The 22,955-nt window shown below is 44.2% G+C and overlaps 1 long non-coding RNA gene across 4 annotated transcripts in view; it reads left to right on the top strand.

Moving 5' to 3' along the window:
• The window catches only part of LOC120404913, a 60,590-nt gene extending 45,926 nt beyond the window's left edge, over positions 1–14,664 (top strand). For 2 of the 4 annotated variants that reach the window (XR_005598246.1, XR_005598247.1), the window contains exon 4: positions 1,017–1,058. This is a non-coding gene — a long non-coding RNA (uncharacterized LOC120404913). Of the gene's footprint in view, positions 1–1,013; positions 1,079–14,118 lie in introns of those variants that run through there. The other 2 variants (XR_005598249.1, XR_005598248.1) reach the window with 2 other exon arrangements.
• Positions 14,665–22,955: the final 8,291 nt, after the last annotated feature.

Genomic DNA, 22,955 nt, shown 5'->3' with positions numbered 1-22,955 from the left:
TTCTCTTGAGGTGTGTTGCCTTTGTGAGGTGGGTCAGCAGAAAGACTAAGGCTAAATCAGGAGAGGGAGACTAAAATTCCCTTTCCCACTTTGCGGCCATGCCTCGGAGACTGAGTCACATTTCCTGGAAGCTGGCACTTCTATTAGATCTATTCGGTGGCTACAGAGAGGCTCCACAGTCATCTTTGCTGTCAGTTTGGTGCCTTCCATGGGCACTAAATGTACATGTCCCAGTACAATAAATCTGTTCGGAATGAGCCGAGAGACAGCCCATCCCGTGAGCAGACTCGATCACTCGGTGTTTTCAGTTATTTATATAAATAAAATCAGGATTTTTTTAAAAAGCTCCCCACGCTTTCAAGCGTAGGGAGGGCTGAATGAAAGTCAGACAGAACATTCAGACAGCAGAAACTGTAAAATGGAGGGTTGAAATCAGTCCAGAGCAGAAGAGGCTTGGCGCTAGTCCTTGAGTCAAACGATGAGATGCCAATAGCCAGATTCTCCCCTCTGATGTAGCAGCTCAAAGGGACTGGGAAGTTGCCAGATCTACCCAGCTGCTATAGAAGTGGTGTGGCTGGCTCCTACATCACCCTGTCCCCAGAAGCCCTTGGCATAGGTGGTGTTGTAGGATGCACATTCCTCAACCCCTGGCTGGCAGATGGATCTTCGGTGTATCTCAGCGCAGCCCTCAGGCTGCTCCAAAGCATGCTGAAGCCAGCATAGAAATGGCCCTAGAATCAGGCCATTGTGGCGCTCATGCTCCCCCCTACCCCACGTATACACATTGCTGTGCCCAGCAGCATAGCAATGAGTCTTGGAGCTCAGCTCCCATTTAGGAACTTACATAAGCGCTAGATTTTTCCTACCCCTTATTTTGATGCCTAACAAGGAGATGAGCTGTACTGGAAAATCCGCCACCAATTGGGAGTGCTGGAAAACTCTGGCTATAGAGAATTTTTAGGCATAGTCTCTAGCAACTGGCTGCAGTGTCTGATATGTTTTCTCCCTTCCAGCAGTATGGTGCCTTTCGGCCATCCCTGCTATCCAGCCAGACTCCCTATCCGCATGGACTGGGCACACAGCAGTGATGCAGATCTTTGGGGTGAGACATTCTACCTTGGCAATTTCTTCACTGATGGCATCTCTGGCCTCCTAAAGTCCAAGGCAAGAATATCAGGTCTTATAGACAAGACATTTCTAAGCCATTTATCCCAAACTGGCTGTACACTGGCTCCATTGTTAGTGATAATAATAAAAGAAGGGGGTCACTCATGGGTGATGAGACATTCAGTATTTTAAGCCAAATCCTGTCCCCAGCATGGGACCTCCATAGGGATCTATGGACTCCTTTCTTCATCAGCCTCCCCAGCTGCAGAAGAGCTACGCTCCAGCCTTAGCTGCAGCTGTCTGGCTACACTTCTGTTCCATGGCACATATGCACAGCCACAGATCTACTGGTCCCATCCCTTCTCCAACCATCGCCTCACACTCAGTTCCTGGAAGCCCCCAGACAGCTGGGTTCTGCAGGGCTCAGTGAGTGTCGACCCACTGCATGGGGTACCAGAATCCTGCCTCTCCCCCCGCACAGTACAACCACGCTAGGTCGAGTGCAGGCCGAGCCCTGCTCTCTACACTTTGGTAGCAGATTGGCTGTTGTAAGCAATCTTTGTCTAAATCTGGGACTGCACAGAGCAGCCTGTCTCCTAAAGTTGCAGGGGGAGAGAACTCATGTTGGAATGACATCCAATGAGGGAGGCCACTCTCATCATCCAGTGGTTGTCCGTGTAACCGTCACCACGTGAATGAGTTTACACGTTGTCTTCTGGCACAGGGTCTGGTCCAAAGCTCATTGGAATCAACAGGAGGCTTTCCATTGGCTTTGAATCAGGCCCTTAACTTGCAACATTCATTACACGTGGGTTATAGTGAAATATGTCTGCGAGCCTGGCACCGCAGTCAGGAGCCATTTTAATGCCCAGTTTTATGTTAAAGAATACAAATGTGCTCCCCTTACCACATACAGGCTAGGACATACCCTAAAGAATCCATGGGTTCCTCTGTGTAGACTCCACAGTGCATGGTTCTTTCTGCCCACAGGGATGCAGATCTGGAAGGGAGCAGGGTCAGAAGGACTAGCTGAGGCCCAAAATTCATGGGATTACCCAGAAAAAAACAAAATAGCTCCTCAAGAAAGTCTATCACTTTGACACAATCGAATCTCCATGTGCAGAATTTATATTGGAATAAATGTGCTATCTCAAGGTGAACTTCACAAAACCATCAGAATGGTCATTGTGGCTAGGACCAGTGGCCTGCTACTCCGGCTGCTGCTCACAGACGCTTGAGAGGGAAGTGCTAGAAACTCTGTAATTGTCAATTAGGAAATAACCTGCCATAGGGGAAGTTGTTTCCTAACCCAGTCTGCCCTTCAGCATGAGAGTTTATATGACTCACGTTTTTATCCCATCTAATGTAAAATGGATGATCTCTCTACTCTTATAAAGGCCATATCCCTTTTTTTTTTTTTTTGGACGTGATGTCTTGTGGCAGTGAGTTCCCTAGGTTAATTGTACCTTGTTAAACGATGTTTCCTTGGATCAGTTTTAATTTATTTACTTTGATTCCGCCCCCCCTCTTTTGTTCCCGTTTTTCTTTTACGATGAGTGGTAAATCTGATGCTTTTATTTATCGCCTCATGCTCTCGCTTAACTTCCTCCTAAACTGAACAGCCCCTCCTCCTCCCCTCCAGTCATTTTCATTGTCTGGCTCTTTCTGCTGTGCCTTTTTGAGATAAGGACACCGCACCTGGGCACACTATTCCAGGTGCCACTTGATTTATTTCTTGTTTGGCTGCGGCCGCACACTGAGCAGTAGATTTCATTGTGGTGCACGGGTTTCTGTGGAGCTCCAGTACCCCATAGTATTTCATTCCCTGCACCCAGGCCCCCTGGTTTGAAAGTGGATTTTACCTCTCCTGCCTCTGTAGTGAAATGCATTTGGTCATACCAGCCCAATCCTCACTGTGTGTAAATCGGTGCAATTCCACTGACGTCGAGCCGCTATATCAGTCAACGCAATCTGAGGATCTGGCCTGAAGATTTAGTAGAGAAGGTGCTTGTAGCGAGGTGGTCACCTGCTCCAGCTTGGAAAGGGTTAAAGCCAGCCCTGGGAGAGGGCTGGGGCTGCGAGCTACAGGCTCGCTGATTGAGGAAGCAGCCGCAGCTGGGCCATGCCCCAATCAGGCCACAGCTGGCCCTATAAAAGGCCAGTGAGCCAGGCACTGACAGTCTCTCTCTCTGGCAGTAAAGAGAGATGGGTCTGGCTTTTGGGGAGCAGAGCAAAGTACCAAGAGTGGAGCAGGGCTGGGGGAAGGCCAGAGGAGCTGGGGGAGCTCCAGTCTGGAAAACCCCCAGGCTGCAGGCCTTTGATGGAAGGCCAGGAAGGGTACTGGGGTTGCAGAGGTGCAGCCCAGGGTAGGCAAAGGCAGCAGGTCCAAACCCCTCTTGCCAATGATGAGTGGCCTTTACAGACTGCAGTCTGCCCCGGTGAGCAGGGGCTAGATGGTGACTGGCAGTAGCCACTGAGGCGAGATGGGGATTGGGGGTTCCCTGGGGAGGGGAGACCCAGATCTGTGGCGGTACTGCCAGGGGGCAGCACCCAACGTAAAGAGGCACGGGGGTCAGCGGAAAGCGGGACATCAGCCAGCAGAGGGCGCTCTGGAGCTGGAATAGTTCATTCCCTGGACAACCAGCAGGAGGCGCTGCGCTGGTGAGTTATTTCCCCCTCCAGGGCTGAACCAAAAATGTCACATCCAAACACACCTGAACTTTGGGGTATGGATTGAGATTCCGACCCAAACTTTGTGTCTGACCCCTTTCTCAGTAACATGTTGAACAAAAACCCCTGGCTCTTATCACGGCAGACCTTGAAGAAGTTCAGCTCCAAGTTCTAACTCTGACACTTGGGCCCGACGCTGGGTCATACTCATGATCAAGGTCATCTTGTCTGAAACAATCCCAGACATTGAGTAATATGTAGACTGCCCATCTGCCACAAAAACTCTTTCTGGGACAACAGTCAAGTGTCCTCTTGACACTGATGGAAAAAATAGATCCTTAAAAGTAACTTGGGGGATGGTGTAGTGTTATAAGACATGAAAGAAATCTGGGGCCATGCAGTGCATATAGAAAATAACTCTGGTGGAATTAGTGCAGGGTTTTGTTTTTTCATTGTTCCAACCATGCATATCCTCTCCCTCTGTTACTCTGTCCGTACCTTTTCCGCTCCTTCAACCCCGCCTCCCTGATATTCCCCCCACCCACCAAAACAAAATCTGGGAAATCCCATTCAAATTTAGATCCTTCTGAAGTTGCATTATGAGTTCTGTAGCACTTTAATTGCTCTTCAGACTCCCATGCTGGAAGCCAGGGGAATTTCTCTGAAAACTCAGCAGCGCTAATACAGATCATTTCCTCACTGCCATGCAAAGATACTGTACAATTCAGGTAAATCTAGGGAGCACGGAGGAGATTGTGCGTTAGAGTATGAATTTCTGCAAACCACCTCCTTGAATCCCTAATATTGATTTAAATTTGTAACACCGCTTTGTGAGAGGGACGGCCATTTTTGCTATCCAGAATTTTCTTGTGCCATTCCAGCTCTTTAAGACCCTAAGACCTTTAAATTCCATCTAGTGTCTATCACATGCCATTGAATTGGCATGTTTGCAAATTGCGTGCAGTGAGATCCTTCCATACCAGCAGCTCTGTCTCAGATTCCCCACCATCCCTGCCAAAGTAGTATTGCCTGCACATTTTTTTCATCTTTTCATTGAGTTCTGTGTGTCAGCCAGCGCATTCTTTAGCATAGGCTTCAGTAGGCATGGTAACTGGTTCCTGATTGCAAGCTGCCTTACATGTTTGCTCCTATTTCTTTCTGGATTTTTTTTTCTTCGTCTTAGGTGATGACTTAAATGTGTTTAGTGTTATCAGTCCCATCTGTTGTGTTTGTGATAAATTGCCTAGATAGAATAAAAAGCCCTAATTGAGGTAGTGATTCATTGAATAAGCAAAGCTTGTTCATCAGGACTGTGAATCTGGACTGTTGATAGCTGCAGGTACCTCAGGGCTGCCCAGAATGATTGCTATGTTGACTTTGTCTAATTGCAGGGGAGGGGCTAGGAAAGCAGTGATGGGCAGTGTAACACACAGTAGGGTGGTTGAAAAACACTGGCATAACCATGCAGAGCTAAACAAACGGACTGACAAAGCTCTTGGCATATTATTAAAAAATCTGGCAAAATGCTCATCTCTTGACAAAAACATAGAAAGACTAGTAATCCATAACTTTATCCCATGTTGGATTTTAAAGGGGCTAATGCCAAGTTGTCTGTCAAAATTAATAGGGCATTGCTGCTTCTTATAGAACAGGAAGAAAGATTCCTCGTGCATCATTTTTGTTAGCAATGAATAAAATATATCTGCTAAAAATTATTTAGAGAGAGCTTTGGTAGATGCTAATTTTGGTTTGGAAAGAGCAGCACTTTAACAATGACGTTACCCCGTACAAACTTGTGCTAAAGCATAAAACCCCCTATTGATATCGGAAATCTGCCATGATCTCAAACTATAGTACAAATAAGTTTAAATTCCGATATGTTAAATTACTGATTGACGCTTTTGTCCAGATTTGGGGGTTTCCTCCCAATAATGTTCATGACATCTAACAACTTTCTTTGAATGTATTTAATTTGCAGTGTTGTGCTGAGAATGAGGATCTTCACAGGCGCTGATCAATAAATAGACTCATTGATAATCATGGTGGGCAGTATCTACCCTCTTTTTGCTATGGTGAAAGATATTGACCCTGTTAGTTAAACTACTGCTACTTTACACTTGAACTTCGGGAATGTGGCTCTTAAAAATATATTCCACGTTATTCAGCTCTTTATGGAAAAATCCTGCAGGGGCTTTCTGACAGCTGTGACTTCAGTGGGAATTGAAGGTGCTCCACCACACAGGATTGGACCCTTAAACGTTTTCTTCATTGGTCAAAAGTGGAGGGGAGGCAGGGTTGTTTGGTTTTTGCTCTAAAGGAGTTTTCAGATTATAATCTGAATGATCATTCGCGGGAATTAAAAACTCATGGCGGGAACCCCATTCTTTACATAACACTCTGGAAAAAATACCATCAAGTGTGCGCTAGTTAAAACTGGCCTGTCCTCCCCCAGGAGCTCCCGAGTGAAAAGGACAATATAAAAGCGGAGAGTTACAGGAAGAATCTTTGCAATTTAAAATGATATAACGGCTGACTTGCTTGCTGATCGGATGCACTTCCCTGGTGTTTAAATTCAATACAGATGCTGCCATTATTATTTACTGTTTGAGTTCTGGGCGCACCAACAGGCCCTAAACAAGGAAGCAAACTCCATTGTTTTAGGCATATTATGCACCCACAATGAGCAGACAGTCCCTGCCCCAAAGAGTTACAATCTTAAGTAATGTAGAATTTATGTCTGAAAAACTGTTTTTTTTCTGGCAAATACTGTTACTAGTTATTACATTTCCATGGCCTGTTAAGGCCCAGGGACCTAATCTTGGAACCCCTTAGGCACGGGATCAACCCCAGTGACTTTATGGAATAAGTTGCATGAGGAAGGATGGCTCAGACACATGATGTGGATGTAGCGTACATTTGAAAACAAAATGTAGTTATATAGATTAGGGCGAAAGTCCTGCTTGTCCTACTCCAACTGGAGTCAATGGCAATTTGGGGCACAGAAGGAATGCAGGGTCAGGCCCAGATGCAGGGTAAAGTGCTCATGCTGCTCATAATGGAGAGGCTCTGACTTTGCTGTTACCTGAAATAAACGACGGTGGTTCAGCATTTTTACCACAGATGTAAAAAGCGGAACTGGTGCGTACAGTCCTAACACGAGTGTCAGATCCGGGTGTCTCGGAGGCTAGCACGAACAGCACATGTTAGCACGTAGGCAGGAGTGTGAGTAAACTCTGACTCTTGACTACAAGAGGATCGTGCAAATGTTCTTCAAATGCTGATGGAATAAACATGTAAATAGGAGATGGGCTGATTTCCTGCTGTTCATGTTTGCTCACTGTGAACATTTGGTTCACTTGGCTTGCCTCATTATTTCAGCTGGGGAAAATCACTATATGAATTAATAGCAGATTTCCCTGCTGAAAATAAATGTTTACCAGTTTTATTTTTTTTTCCTTTTGGCAGAGACCTGGCTTTTTGTCTGACTGCCTCCTTTTTTGGCCTTCACATCCCCAAGGTGTGTAATTAAAGTGAGGGAATTTGCACATAGTGCTTTAGGGGCTTAATGAATAGAAAACACAGGATATTTCCTTGATTTGGTGCATACGATATAGTCAGTGTGCATTTCCTTTGTAAATTTCAAAAAGAGGCCCGTAATAACATATGTGCATTCAATCCAGTACAATAAAAAAGGGGGGTGGGGGAAACGGCATTTGTTTCCAAATTCTAATATAAACACACTGAAAAGAGCAATTTAGATTAAAGCAAAAAGGGTTGCAACTTTAACATGGTTCAGAATTAACAATCAAGCTATATTTTGCCACAGATATAATTTCACTTAGTATATATATGGAAATATTTGGAAAACGCTATTATATATTGCAACGTGAATATCTGATTCTGTTAGTTTAAAAACTCAAACACCTCTTAAAAAGATGTGTACGCAGTATAGGATGCATATACGTCGCTTAATATTATATAATTTGTGTGCATAGTATAATTTATAATTGGTATGGGTATTTTTTGTGTAATATATGTTTATATGATGTTATAAATATATATAATTATTGGGGTGGGGGAGTGTATGCCACAAAATCAATCCTTCTTTGCAGGAAGGTTCCCAGCATGAGTCTTCAACCTGTCAGCAACTCAGATTTGTGGACTTCCCAACTAGAAGTTTAGAAATACATGTTCTCATTATACTGAGTAGCATAGTAACCTCTATTTTGGCCCAAATTCTGGACCCACTTAAACAGGTACATGGTTTTGTATATACTTGTGCAGACCAAATGCAAGGTGGGGGGGCTTGATTTTGACTGGTGTCTCTGGGCCACTGGTGTCTTTGGATCTGCTGTGCCAGGGAATTTGCATCTTCTCTACCCCATCAAGAAAATCTCTGCAGGGGGCTCCCTGGTTCAGCACAGAAACTGGAATGTGGCTGGCGGGTGGGGGCTAGCCCATGGGTCTGTGCATAGTATAAACAAAGCAAATTTGGGGAGAAAATCAGCCCAAATCCACTATTCCACCCTCCTGTAATGGCCTACTGGAGCTGAGGATTCTCGCTCCCTTCACGGTGGAAGATTAAGTTTGATGGAAAGAATCCATTGGATAAGATGTGCGTACTGAATTGAAAAAGGCATTGAATCATTCGAAGACAACATTGCAGGGCGTGCGATGGGTCACAAATGGAGAGAGGCTGTTTCCAAGAATGTCCGGCCTAACTGGAAGCTGGAAGAACTGTTGGAAAGCTTGGCCTTCCATTGCAGTTGTGGTCAGAGGCCTCTGTCAGGACTGAAAAGTATCTGAACTTCGGGGGATTTATCCTAGCTGGAAATGATCCTCCAAACCTTTTGAGATTCACTCTTCCCTAATGACAAGATTATTCATTTGTGTACTGGACTTCATCATTTAGTGCCTGGTCATGCACCACTGGAGGATCACTTAGAAACCTGCTAAAGAGCTGGAATAGTAAGTTGGTACAGTAACTTCTCATCAGTTGAATCCTCAAATCTGGTAAGTGAATAGAACTTGATATCTTCCTGGTCCACAGTGAACATGTATTCGCATCTCACAGTAAACGCAATGCTGAACAAGTCAGCGTGGTTTTCGGTCTCTGTCGAATGGGAAAGATGTTCAGGTCAGGATTAAGGTAAAGCTAGGTGGAGAATCTTGCTGAGTTCTGGCTACTGCCATGTTCATCAGCTCCAACACTAGGACATATCCAGGACAAAAAGGGAGAGGAAAAAGCAGTTCAGCGTATGGATCCAAATCAGTATGCTCTAGCTGTTAGTTGGCTTCATTTGTTTTTGAAGAAAACCAGCACAAATACTCTTCAAATGCAGCAGAGCAGCGTGTTGGTTTTTCATCAGATTCTCGCAGGCCATTGCATGCGTACACTTTACAGCAGGGAAAGAGGAACATGTATGTCTCCACACTTATTTTCTCCAGCTGCAAGGGCTCCTATTGGCTGTTCAATTGTTTGTAGGGTGTGAGAACCTCTTAGAGAAGCTAAACTCTCCTGGTACCCTAAGGACCCATGACGTGATGCTCTTAAACAGCCAAGGCACTCGGAAATGTGGCTATTTATATATAATGGTTATGTGCTATTCCCTGATCTTGAAATAACCAAGTGTTTTAATCACAGACAGTTTGCCCTTTTGGTCAAGTGGAACATTTGTTATTTAATGGCTTTACTTTTCATACCACTCATTAGATATTCTCCTTAAACTAAGTAGGGGGAAAGGCTTGTGTGCCGAGGAAGCATGATTAAGGTACAAGACAGGGGCTTGAGAGATCTGGATTCATTTCTTGGCTCTGTTACAACCTTCCTGTGTGACCTAGGGCTAATCATTTAATCTGTCCGTTTCCCATCTGTAACATAGGGATAATAATCCTTCCTCTCTCCCACCCTTTGTGTCTAGACTGCTACATGGCAAGCTATTTGGGGCAAGGGCTGTCTCCTTTACTAGGTGTACTCCAGGGACCTGATATAGGGTGGGATCTCTAGGCACTACTGTGGTGGTGCCGTTTTTAATGACAACGATGGATGCATCAGTTCCAATTAAAAAAGTGGACCCACAATCAAACCAAACCTTTTTTTAGAAAAAAATTTTACTTCACCTGAACGGATTAAAATGAGACAAGAGAGGAAATTTGCTGGTATCAATAGCAGAAGTTGGACCAAGAAACAGAAATCTCATGAGAGAACCTGTTTGGGAAGACTTGCAACCCAATCTTGCAAACTCAGTGGGTTCAGGTAGTTAGGATAGATCTTGGATGAGCATCCAAATTTAGGCTATTTATCCAACCCTAACCTGTATTATGAACCTCTTCAGGTTCATCCACCCTTAAAAGTAGTGTGCACAACAGCTCCTCCACAAAACCTATGCACACATGCATGCGTACACACAAGAAACTTCTGCTAAATTGGTTGAGCTTCTTTAGACAACATATTCCTCTATTTGCCTATCAAGCAGGGATTGGAGTAACTTCTATTTCTTCCCCTGTTGTCCCCTGATAGAGTTGATGCGTTCTGTAATAAATCCAGCCATTGCAGACAACAGCCAGAATGACTAGACAAATCACCCCCAGCCTTGCCTTTGCAAGAGTAGAACTCTAGTCCTTCAGCTTCAGCACCAGAGGCCTTGCTAACATGAGTTAAAGGAGACATTCCTTAGGCTGGACAGCTAATAGGTTGTTTAACCTCTCTGAGTGCTTGCTACATCAAACGTGCACCACTATCCCAGCCTGATTTCACCAGGAGGGGAATGTTCATAAGCAGAAGCCAGTTTTTAACTGTTAATTTGGAGGTCAGTCTTCCCAAAATGAGCCTCGGTGGCAGCTGCCCTACAGATGAACTTGGGGCCTCTTGTGCTTTGCAACTACGGGAGCTGATCATGAACCGTCCATGGAATCCTGGGTCCTTTGTGGTGGTCACGGAATTTCAGATTATGGGTTATTCCATGGCACCCCCTTCCTCCATGCTGTCGGATTCTTTAGCACAATATTAGCCTCCTCATGTAAGGCTGAGGATATTCCTTTTGGATGGGTCAGGTGTCCGAGGTGCAGAGAGCACTAAAAGGCCCCGGCTGTTGAACCCTTCAGTAGGTGAAAGATCCCCTCTTAAAGATGCCAAGACAGAGCACCTTATCCCAACGGCGTTACAGCAAATGACTAGAATAAGGAATTCTGTTTGTCTAGAATGAGAGCTAGACCTGTCCCGGAAGGGAGGCACTAACAGAACTAGGTGTGCACGTAATATGTTCATCCTCTCGCTTTCTGAGCCCTTTCCAAAAGTTACGTTGTTGGTTTTTAACTCTTGTAACACTGGAACATAGCCCCCCGCCCCCATCCCATCAGTCATGGTTATGCAGCAGAGTTAATGGGTCCTGGAACTGGAGGGCTTTCCATTTTCTATGCAGCCAAAAAGGGGGATTTGAAAGGAAGGAGGATCAGGAGCTCCTCAGCATTCAGCCACTCACTCCTCCCCAACCCCCAACCCCTTGGGCTTCCCTCGCAAGCTGATCATTTTCCTGAATACCATAGATCATTGTCTTCCCACAGCCTCAGGATCTGCAACCTGCTGGGGCCTGCAATGCCAGAAGGCAGCTATTTTCCCCATGGAGCTGGGACTCCCAGTTGCTTACATTTTATTTTTAAATGTTTCCAAAAGGCCTGGGGTTCACACCATTCACTGATGTCACACACATTTTCCTCTGAATGTGTTAAGCTGTTTGCTTTTAGTCATACAAATGCCAAACAGACTTAAATCTCGTCCGCCTCTGTCTTCCCCACTCCTGGCTTTGAGCAGCCGCTCAAAAAGAATTTCAGAGTGTTTTGCCACTAAGTTGGGGAAAACTCACTCGTAAGCCGAGATCTTGAGCCTGGCGAATTTCAGCCAATGCCTTCGAAATAGAGAGCACTGCTATGTGGCTGTGATGGTGGGTACTTCAGGAACGCAGCTGAGGGCTAGGTGGAATCAGGCTACGACAAATGAAAGGTGAATGGGAAAACTTACTCTTAGATGGGAGCTTAGGCCTAGATTTACCTTATTTGAACACTGATAGCCGCTGCCGTATTATAATCAGCTCCTGCAGTCCCGACATAGGCAACGCTACCACATGCTTGAAGGGCAGTTTTGCCTGAGTCATGACTGCAGGACTTGCTCCTATGTTTACATAATAGGCACAAAAATATTCATAGTAGTAAAAAAAAAATCATAAAAGTGGGAAAGGGATTTCATGAAGCAGAACAACTCTTCAGAACGGATATGGGGCATGTGCTGCGGTTTGATCCCTACTCTGTGTGCAAACACGGCCTTTTTACTCCTCAGATCTGCTCCCGGTATGTACACAGCGTCACACCCAGGTCCCCGACACTCGTATGGTGCCTTCTGTACCTTTTTTATGTCTGAGTGTCACCATGCCTAGTGGGAGCCTCTAACAGAAGTAATCGCCTGTTCAAGTGGAAGTGGTTCATCCTGCCTCAGTAGTAAGAGATCAAAGTATTCCACACGATTGTGAACAGCAACTATGAACTCAACCTCCTCATCTCTAGGGCTCAAACAATGGAATGCCCAGAGGTGCATAATCATTTTTTGTTGTTCCCTCTTCTCCCCGCCCACCCCAGCTGCCCCATCCCAAAAAAACCAACCACCACTAAGTCAGTATAAAGTGGGACTTCAGCAAACAATGCATCTCTGAACAGGGATGGTGTGAGAATATTTGGACACTGGGGACATTTACAAGTCTTGATTTCCCCTTATTCAGTTTGGGCTTGAACCAGCCAGGGGGTGCATACTCTGTCCTAGACCCAGTAAAGCACTTAAGCACCTACTTCAATTTAAGGTTTCAGAGTAGCAGCCGTGTTAGTCTGTATCTGCAAAAAGAACAGGAGTACTTGTGGCACCTTAGAGACTAACACATTTATTGGAGCATAAGCTTTCGTGAGCTACAGCCCACTTCATCGGATGCATAGACTGGGAATGGTTGGGCCATCACACTAACTGAATCTATTTCCCCGTGTTAAGTATCCTCACACCTTCTATGGGTCATCTCAATTATCACTTCAAAAGGTTTTTTTTCTCCTGCTGATGATAGCTCATCTCAATTCATTGGCCTCTTACAGTTGGTACGGCTACTTCCACCTTTTCATGTTCTCTGTATGTATAAATATCTTCTTGCTGTCTGTTCCAGTCTATGCATCCGATGAAGTGGGCTGTAGCCCATGAAAGCTTATGCTCAAATAAATGTGTTAGTCTCTAAGGTGCCACAAGGACTCCTGTTCTTTTTACTTAAAATTAAGCATGTGATTAGTCTCATGGGCCGGCTACCCACATCAGACGCAGCACCTAGCCGCATCAGCGCCTTCATTTCACCCATAAAGGTGTAGACTTAAGTGAACCCTTAAGCTGGAGACAATGTGGGAGCAGGAATACAAGCTGCAGGGCAACACCATGGTTTCCAATAAAATCCCAGGGCTAAACTGTGCTAAATAAAAGCCCAAAAGATGTATGTCAGAGCAAAGAAACTCGACTGGGAAGAGTTTGTGTGTCCATAGTTCAGTTATCCCACAGTGCACTGGTAAATGTATGGTGTGAATATATTCTATGAAGCCTTATTTTGTAAAAGCTGTGTTATCCAGCACGTTGGAAAGCTCTCTTAACCAGCATTCCTGATACCTCCCAGTACAACTCTTCAGTCTAGTAACCAGAACTAATACACTGCCCAGGAGGTTAGGCAATGGCACATTCTGCACTCTGCTTGTATGCAAAAGAGGCAGAAGATAAGTAAGGAAGCTGATATCAGGGATTTATTCAAAAAAACAGCTTCCAGGGTGTGTCACAAGGTCATTACAGATTCAGCCCAATCTCCTACACCTTCGACATCTACAATGATAATTGATGTTGATAATGCCTGAGGCACTGCAAGATCCTGAAATGCCTTCTGAATCACTAAAGAGAGATTAAATCATGTTCAGTACAGTTTTAGTGTTGAGTGTATTTTTAGTGATCTGGGTGTACACCATGCACTGCCCATAGTGGTATGAAGTGTCATAAGATAACCTACTATATAGAAAACTTTACCTGTCTACACCTAAGTGCTTCAAGAAACCAACCACTCTGCAGTGCAGGACGACTACTGGGTTGGTGAGTACCTGTAAACTATTTTCTACTTTATTCATTTTATTGTATTCTAATTCTTTGAAAATTGGTATTCCATTGGTAAGTGTAACTCTCTGTTAACTGGAATATTTGATTAACTGACATCCCCCAGCTCCCCAACATGCTGGATAACAAAGCTTTTACTGTATTTAGACTTCTTTTCTTTTCTTTTCTTTCAGAGCAATAGCTTTAAAGATACTTAGGCCAGCAGCTCCAACTAAATGAATATAAGAAACACATAAGTGGAAGGAAAAGAGAATGAGTATAAAATAACAATCAAGCCTGGGAAAATGTTCATGACTTCTACCTTCCCTCCCCATCCTCAGAGGTTACCTTGCGATCTCGAACAAGTGTTTGATGCGGTGCTGAAAGAAGACTACATAATATCATAAATCGTGGTTCTGCTCTGGAAAGTCACTATGTTAAAACGAGGCCTTTTTACTTCTCAGATCTGTCCCCAGTATGTACTCAGAGTCACACCCTATATTATGTGGTTCCACCACTGCAGAATTTTTCATGGAATCTGCTCCTTGCTGCAGACTTGTGCTCAGCATTTAAGCTGTTGTTCATTAGAAAAGATTATTTTTCCAGCGCTCCTGGTTGTTAAAATGCCCCTGAAAACATGAACCAAGTGCAAGCCAACATAGTGTAGTCTTTCTGAGTCTGCAGAGAGCCTGCGCTTAGTACATTCGGGATGCAGTTGATAATAAATAATATTTACAGTGCCAGCCATTTATTTACACCTATTCATAGAGGTTCCTGAGGGCATAGTGTGGTATGCAAAAATGAGAGAGCTCAGCATGACTCAGGTTCAGTTTACAGGGCTGCCAGTTAGAAAAAAATATCTTTTTACTTGCAGTAATAATTGTAAGAGGGATGAACTGTCCTGTTCATTTCTGTGGTGTGTTGACTCTGAAACCTAATGTAGAAGATAATGTGTTTACCCCAGCATCTCAAATTGCCTTCCCAGGTGCCCAAAAACCCAACTGTTCCTCACCCAGCTCCTTAACCTGCATGGGGGAGCTGAAGGTTTATGTCTGACCAAAGGAGACCAGATACATAGCATACTAGTCTTCTCCAGCCTTGGTCATGAGATGTCAAAGCTTGTCGTCCTCCTGACAGTTTAATTCTCTGTCCCCACTCTACCAGGCAATTGTTGCAAGTGTCCTAGCTACTATAAAAGCCATGCACATGTCTTCTGCCAGCGTGTAGTCGTGTCTTCTGTCAGTGTATTACTTAGTACTCAACATTCCTATTATCTTCAAACTGACTCTGGATTTGTTCCAAAGAATGCAATGAAAACTTTGCTGGAGTGCATTTGTGCCTGTCTCAGCACTATGCTGACATAATTCTCATTTTCTTTCCTGCCTTCCGACCTTTCTCCTACCACCAAAAGTTTTATTTTAGCCCTGCTACATGAAATGAATGTATAATCAAATAGGAAGAATTTAAAGGCCTGGTATTTGGGAAGAACGGATTTCACTTTCCCACTAAGGAATGATTGGAGATAACTCCTGGTACTATGAAGCCCCATCTCCCTTTTGATTACTTCACAAATTTAGCACCGTCTCTGCTTTGTCCAAAACAAAAACAGAGCAGCACCAGCCTCAGAGATGAGCTTTTAGCAGAGACTTCTTCAATGATCATTTTTAATAGCTACTTTGGCTATTCTCTTTTGTCTACCAGATTCCTGTTGCTACCTACTTGCTACCCTCACTGGACTGTGCTCGCATGCAGAACATAAAATTGGACGATTACCAGCATTATTCGCGCATATTAGCAGAGTTGTAGTCAAGAAAACCTTGTGGGGTGGCTGATGCTAAGGCTTGTTTTCCCCGATTAAAACTCCATTTCCTTTATTTGCTTGATACACTACAAATAAGCAGTTGAATATATTATTTTATAGAAGGTTTATTTCTGTTACTTATCATATGAGCTCTCTTGCATGGCCTCATGAGCTGCATATTTGGCATGCACAATGGTTTGAGGCCCAGCACGCAGACAATCTGCCACCAGCCCACCCTGCAAACATCTTGCTGTACAATCTGAGTCGAATTTTCAAAGGTTAGAGCCTCTGTTGCTCGTGCAAAAAAAGTTTGTACACCGTCCTCTTGCTTGCATACAAAGATCATCATTTCATTACCGAGCTAATCACTTGTGCTCACATATGCCCATTTTTTGTGTGCAGATATGGTTGCAAGCGCAGTGCAGTTGCAAATTTGCATTTGCATTAGGGTGAGCAGATGTCTCGATTTTATAGGGACAGTCCAGATTTTTGGGTCTTTTTCTTCTATAGGCTCCTATTACGCCCCACCTCCTGTCCCAATTTTTCACATTTACTGCCTGGTCACTCTAATACGTATTGACACTGGGCAGCTAGAATGTCAATTCTTTATACGTTGCCCAGACTTTTCAAGATAAGAGCTCTGTAGGGCTCGATCCGCACAGGGACAGAGCCTTGCACCTATGAGCACCAGGTAAAAGTGTTAACCAGAGCAGGGAATGCAACTGAACCCAACCCTGTTAGTGAGCGTGCTGCTGTGCATCTGCCAAGTAACTGCTCCCTCACAGCACAAGGAAGGGCAAAGAGGGGACTGAAACCCTGTGTAGGTGCCTCATTTTCAGGGTGAGAATCACTCTTGAGGCCGTAGCTCTCCAGCCACACCCTTTCTCTACTCAAGCTCCAATTCCCTTTTCCCTGGGCCCTTGACAGGGAGGGGGAAGGGTGCACAGTGGATGTGAGCCTTGTTTCTCTTCGGTGCAGACTACACTCCGATATTTGCTTGCTTGCAACCATACAGAGCCCACACTCACACTGGAGCGCCCAGTTGCAAACAGTGCAAGGCCATGCCCGATAGAGGCCCAAACATTTCATAAAACTAGGTCTGATACTGGCGTCTGTTTTAAGGGAACAGGTAGCTTATCTCAGCCATTTGGAGGATGGGAGGATGAGAGGGGATGGATCACTCCATGATTCCCTGTTCTGTTCATTCCCTCTGAAGCACCTGGCATTGGCCACTGTCGGAAGCCAGGATACTGGGCTAGATGGACCATTTGTCTGACCCAGTAAGGCTGTTCTTATGTGCTTCAACCCCAAGTGAACACAACTCATAAACAGTTTGGGCTGTAGGCACTCTACAGTGAGTAGAGTGGATCTGATAAAGAGGGGGAGGGCTAGCTCAGTGGTTTGAGCATTGGCCTGCTAAACCCAGGGTTATGAGTTCAATCCTTGAGGGGGCCACTTAGGGAACTGAGGTAAAAATCTGTCTGGGGATTGGTCCTGCTTTGAGCAGGGGGTTGAACTAGATGATCTCCTGAGGTCCTTTCCAACCCTGATATTCTATGATTCCTGGATGTACAGGCCAGGGTGATGGGCACTATGTAAAAAAATATGAGCTAGATGGGCTGCACTGCATGTAAATTACCCTAATGGCAAGCAATGAGTTCCTTTCCACAGTGTGATAAGACCAAAGCTGCTGCCTTTGCTTGAAAAGATGGGAGTTAAATGGTTGATTCTGTATCCAGATCCCTCAGTGCCTGTACCCTATTCATTTCAAGGTGGACTTAAAGGGGGTTCTTTTATGACTAGTTCCAAAACATTGTACGATTAGTATTACAGTCATTCGCAGAAGACCCAGCTGATATCAGGGCCCTGTTGTACAAACACATACCTAGAGCTAGGCCCTGCCTTGAAGAGCTTGCAGTCTAAATAGGCAAGCTGGACAAAGGGAAATGCAGGCACAGCAAGGGGAAGTGAATTGGACACGGTCACCCTAGCAGAGCCCAGAATAGAATCCAGGTCCCTGGTGCTCCAGCCTGCCAGACCACTCGTGCGCTACAGAGAAAGAGAAAGCGAAAAGTCACCAAAAGGAAGTGACGGGGAAACCGATTCTATTGAGTTTCTTACAGCATGCCCAGCACTGCAGCATCTGAGCATCTATCAAAGGTACTGGACCACACTTTAAAGTGGCTAACAGTGTAAGGTGGAGTATAGTAATTGGACTGTGGGCCTTGTTAGAGACACTGATTCTCAGAGCATTTGCTTTCCAATCGAGAGGGCCCCAGACCAAAAAAACTTGACTCCAAACCCCCAGAACTTCGGGACTGAAGAGGGCTGGAATCTGGATCAACGTTTCCTGGCTGCCTGCTACCTCAAAAATCAGATCTGGATTCTAACTGTGCAATTTATGCTTGTCACCTCTTCTTTCTTAGAATGATACTATGAGGGAGAAGTGATGTATTTAATGAAGCAGTTCTGCAGTTTACTGATCATGATTATTCAAGGAAAATACTTTGAAGTAACAGCTTAGTGCACAGCTACTGTAAACAAGATATAGAGATATACCTAGATAGGAAGAAAAATAAATGCCCATTAAAATTGATATTCTGTGTGCAAAATACCAGTTAGACCTCAATCTCTGATAATAGCACTTTGCATTTATACAGCATCTTTCATGCAAGACTCTCCAGATGCATTTGCAAACAGTGATTAAGAATCACGACACCCCTGTAAGGGATGCAAACACTATTACAATCATTTTAAAGATGGGGAAACTGAAACACAGAGAGGTTAAGTGACTCGCCCATGATCACATGGGCAAGCAAGAACAGAACCAGGAACAGAAAATTGAAAACAAAATTAATAGCTTCTTTATTCATAGATAAGAAGATGAGAAGAGGCCACTGTGATAAACTAAGCTGACCTCCTATATAACACAAACCGGAGGACTTCCCTGAATTAATTCCTATTTGAACTACTAGACCAGATCTTTTAGAAAAATAATGAATCTTGATTTAAAAATTGCCCTGATGGGGAAACCACCACAACCCTTGATAAGTTCTTTCAACAGTTGATTACCCTGTTAAAATGTTGTTCTTTATTTCCCATCTGAATTTGTCTGGCTTCAACTTCTAGTCAAAATGATTTTTCCCAATTATTCTGAACAGCCAGCAAACAGAAAAATCCATTATTCACACAGCACTAGCTATGGGACATACATGAAGAGAGTGGGGTTGCCCGGGACTGAGGATCTAATTTGACCTGTGGGATCTTTCTCAGTGGTGAGGATGTGTGAGAAGGACAGAATTCTGCTTAACTCTGAGATTCCAGAGGGACGTCGTGGGACTGGCTTCTAGAAATACCTTCATTCTTTTTCACTTCTAAACTGAGCGCCATTTGGACAGTAACCATTAAGGTGAGAAATTTAATTTTCTCTTCGTTGGCCTCTTTTGGTTCCTCTCAGGTTTTTTGGCTGTAGACCAGCTTCTCATTAGTTTTCTAGGGCCATAGTCCTGGCAATGATGGTCGTCCTCCATGATGATTTTAATGCTGAATTCCACAGCTCTCCAAGCTCTCACGAGGTAGGTCATAAAGGGGCAAATCCTCTGCTGGGTTTGACTTCAACGGAGCTCTGGCACTTTACACTAACTCCGGGTCTGCCCCAACGAGTCTCTACAAAAACTAAGCCTCAAGCACTGAGTAAACAGCTGGCACTATAGTGAGTCTCATTAGCTACTATGTTAATTGTTCCACCATATTGTTGCAAACAACACCACTGCCGCATCAGATTCCTGCATCTATTTAACCCATTGAGAGTAAATAAATTCCCTTTTAACTGACAAAACCGCTTCTCCTGAAAATGGAAAATGAACTACCAGATAGTAAGTACAGTATCCAGCAAACCAACTTCCTATCTACTGGGGTTCTAACAAGACTTCTCGGATGATCGCTTTGGTTTTCACCCTCACCAAGCCCACTACACATGCACATTATGATTCAGTACTAAAACTAACCTTGGTGTTAACCTTTGAAGACTGCAGACTTGTACTTCCTCCCAAGCATTCATTCACCTGGGAGGCAGTAAAATGCCAACATTCTGAGAGGCAAACTAAGGAATTACGATTAATCATAAATACTGTACACTGAGCATGGCTCTCTGGTTTCCCCTTTGTTCCAACCTAATTCTACTTTTTACTAAAATTATGAAAACTAATTGCATTATTTAATCCCCATCACATACAATTCTCCAGTGTTTCATTAATCAATGTAATCAAGCCAATCAGAAGAGATAAAGGAGATCCTTTAGCAGGCTTTGATGAGATTTTATCAAAATCTCAGTGCATGTTGTAAAGCCTTAGCACCCTCAGAAGCAAACTAACTATAGAATAGAGAAGCTTTATTGAGCAAGCACTAATATAACAGCTGATGTCGGGACCAGTTTAAGAGGCTCTCCCTACTATACAACTGACTGGGGAGGGTGTGTGTGTGTGTGTGTGTGTTTGTGTGTACTTATATATCTATATCTATATATCTATATATATACACAGAAAGATGCTATAAAGCATCCAAGATCAATTTTTAAAACTATGGAAGAAAAATAAGGAAGAAAACATCTGCTAATTAACAAGCCATAAAGCCAGAGTATAGTAAGTAAAATGCAGTGGCTAACGCCTAGGTTATGTAAAAGTAATTGTAAATCAAGACCTTTATTAAAAAATTAAATGCCTCCTCTTTGGCATACTAATCTTAGTCTATATCCGTCTCCTTGAATTAACATGAAACAATGTTTAGAATATTGTCAGTGTGCTTCTCCCCCTTTTTTAATGTCAGAAACCAGATCTTTCAGACTCCCAATTGACTAAAGAGGGGTATGTGCATTATGCTTATCTACTCAGAGCCAATGACAGCAGAAGTAGGTAGCCTACAACTACCCAGATTTATAAAAGGAATATATACAAGACAGTTATTGTTAATCACCTGTTGTAACTCCTGGTCAATATATAACTGGTTAAAATACTTAAATTATAACCCTATTTCTAGGTAAATATATATCAAAAGTATCATTTTACCAGGGTAATTAATAAATCAAACTCTGTAAGTAGAAAAGTGTCTTCGGTAAATGAAAGCAAAGCAGACATTTTTAGCTGTGAGCTATGAAGAAGGCTCTCTTTCCTTTGTATAGCACCTGTCAACACAAAGGATCCCAAATTGCTGGATTTAATTCACTTCTGATGATCCAGACCAACAAATTGCCAGCAGGGGCTCCTGTACCTGGAGAACCATCCCTCCCAGCAGAGAGATAATGGTGTTCATCGCGCCACCCTCTTTGGGGCTTCTGCTGCACTGATGGAAGCTGCCCAGGGAATGTGCTGTACACCATGCTCACCTCCCAGTGTGGCCCAGTTTTGTGTGCAGTCACTTACTGCAGGACCACGGGTAGAGTTGGAACAGTGGGGTGCTTTGCACCACCCCATCGCCCCAAAAAGGCAGACTCGTCACTCCAAGAGGCCCTACACCCTGGGAAACGTCAGCAAATTACTCACCTGGCCCAACCCTACTTCGCTTGTGAGAGCAGAGAAGCTCACAGGCCAAGGAGCAGATCACAACCACCCTCCGCATTACCCCGACCTTTAATGTGCAAACCGATTGCTTACAAAACAAACAGGAAAGAAAGATGAACACTGCCTTCACTTTAAGCCATTTCCATTGCTCGTTCTGCTTTAACGGTAGGTTGTTTGCGTCTCCCTTTTCCAGGAGGACTCTGGGCCAGATCCTGTCCTTTGGATTCTAAGGAGCTGTCCCTTTATTTATACCACATATGAGCAACAGACAGAACCCGGCACTGGCCATTTTGGCAATGACTTTCGCAGGAACAAACTCCAGTGAAAATAATGACGGAGGAGGATCTTTATTTTTATTTCAAAACAGGCAACATGGCAACACTTGATTGCTTAGAAAGCTGTTGCACTGAGTGTGTAGGCTGTAGCTCAATAACAGAAAAGTCTATTGAATGCTATAATTTTGCCTTATGTGGCGCTTTCATTTCAATTCTACCTTGCAGATGCTTTTAAATTGAATTAGTTTTGGTCTCACTAAAAAAGGGAAGCTTTTTTCCCCCCTCTCATTGCTTTTTGTCCTGCATTTACCCTAGAAATTTTGGTACCCGATATGTACAGCACAGTTTAAAAAGAAAACCAGGGTTGAGAAAAGAAAAATAGGCTTGCCAGAGTCTCATCACAGTCTACAAAAAACAAGAGAGCTGGGTCTCTAAATGCCCTGTCCCTCAGGAGCCCAGTTCTGCTCTACTGGACGGCCGCAGCAAAACTCCTATTGGCTTCACTGTTTTGAGCCTCATGTGTTTGTATTACGCCACATAGAAAGGGAATAGACTAGTTTGTACCTACAAGCCCCAAACTGCCAATGCAGAGGTTCTCGCTCTACTGTGCTTTGTGTATTCAAAGTAAAAGACGATGGGCTGGCTCCTCCTTAGCTGATGTAAATCAGTATAGCTCCACTGAAGCCAAAGGCATTTCCCTGTGAATCTGGCCTGATCTGCTTAAATCAATTCTCTTAAAATGAAGAGCTGTTTTGTATTTTTTGAATGGAAAGAGTAACATATATAATCTTTACTCCTATCCTCGGCTTCATGGAACCAGGCTTCAGCCATATAGAACCAGCATCGCCAAATAATATTTTGACTTACTCTCATGATTGAAAGTCAGGTTGCTTCACTTTCTCTGGGATCAGAACAATCCAGATAGGGACACTGTGATAGACCCAGGCCAGTTGGGTACAGCAGAATAGCAGAAGGCAGATATACTGGCCACTGGATTAAGAATTTTCTGTTCCCTGACTGACCAGAGCAGGAGCTGCTCCAGGCTAAGGAGAACACCTGACTCTAATTAACCTGCAAATAGTAAGGTGAGGCCATTAAGCTAATGTGACCACCTGACTCTAATTAAGGCCCTGCTGATACTATAAAAAGGGCTCACTCCAGTCAGGCAGAGGACAGCCAGGGAGCCAGAGGAGAGGAAGTGCGGCTGAAGGGCTGGTTACTGAAGACACCCTCAAACCATCGTTAAAGGAGCCCTAAGGTGACGGTGAAGAAGGGAGAAGCAGGAGAGCTGTGGGGAAGTGGCCCAGGGAAATGTAGCAACTCTGGCAGTGAAAGGTTGGCTGCCAACAGCTGCTACCATTAGGGTCCCTGGGCCGGAACCCGGAGTAGAGGGCAGGCCC

The sequence above is a fragment of the Mauremys reevesii genome, linkage group 4, assembly GCF_016161935.1.
Source record: "Mauremys reevesii isolate NIE-2019 linkage group 4, ASM1616193v1, whole genome shotgun sequence".
In the NCBI taxonomy this organism is placed as follows: Eukaryota; Metazoa; Chordata; order Testudines; family Geoemydidae; genus Mauremys; species Mauremys reevesii.
This window is presented reverse-complemented; position numbering and strand designations above follow the sequence as displayed.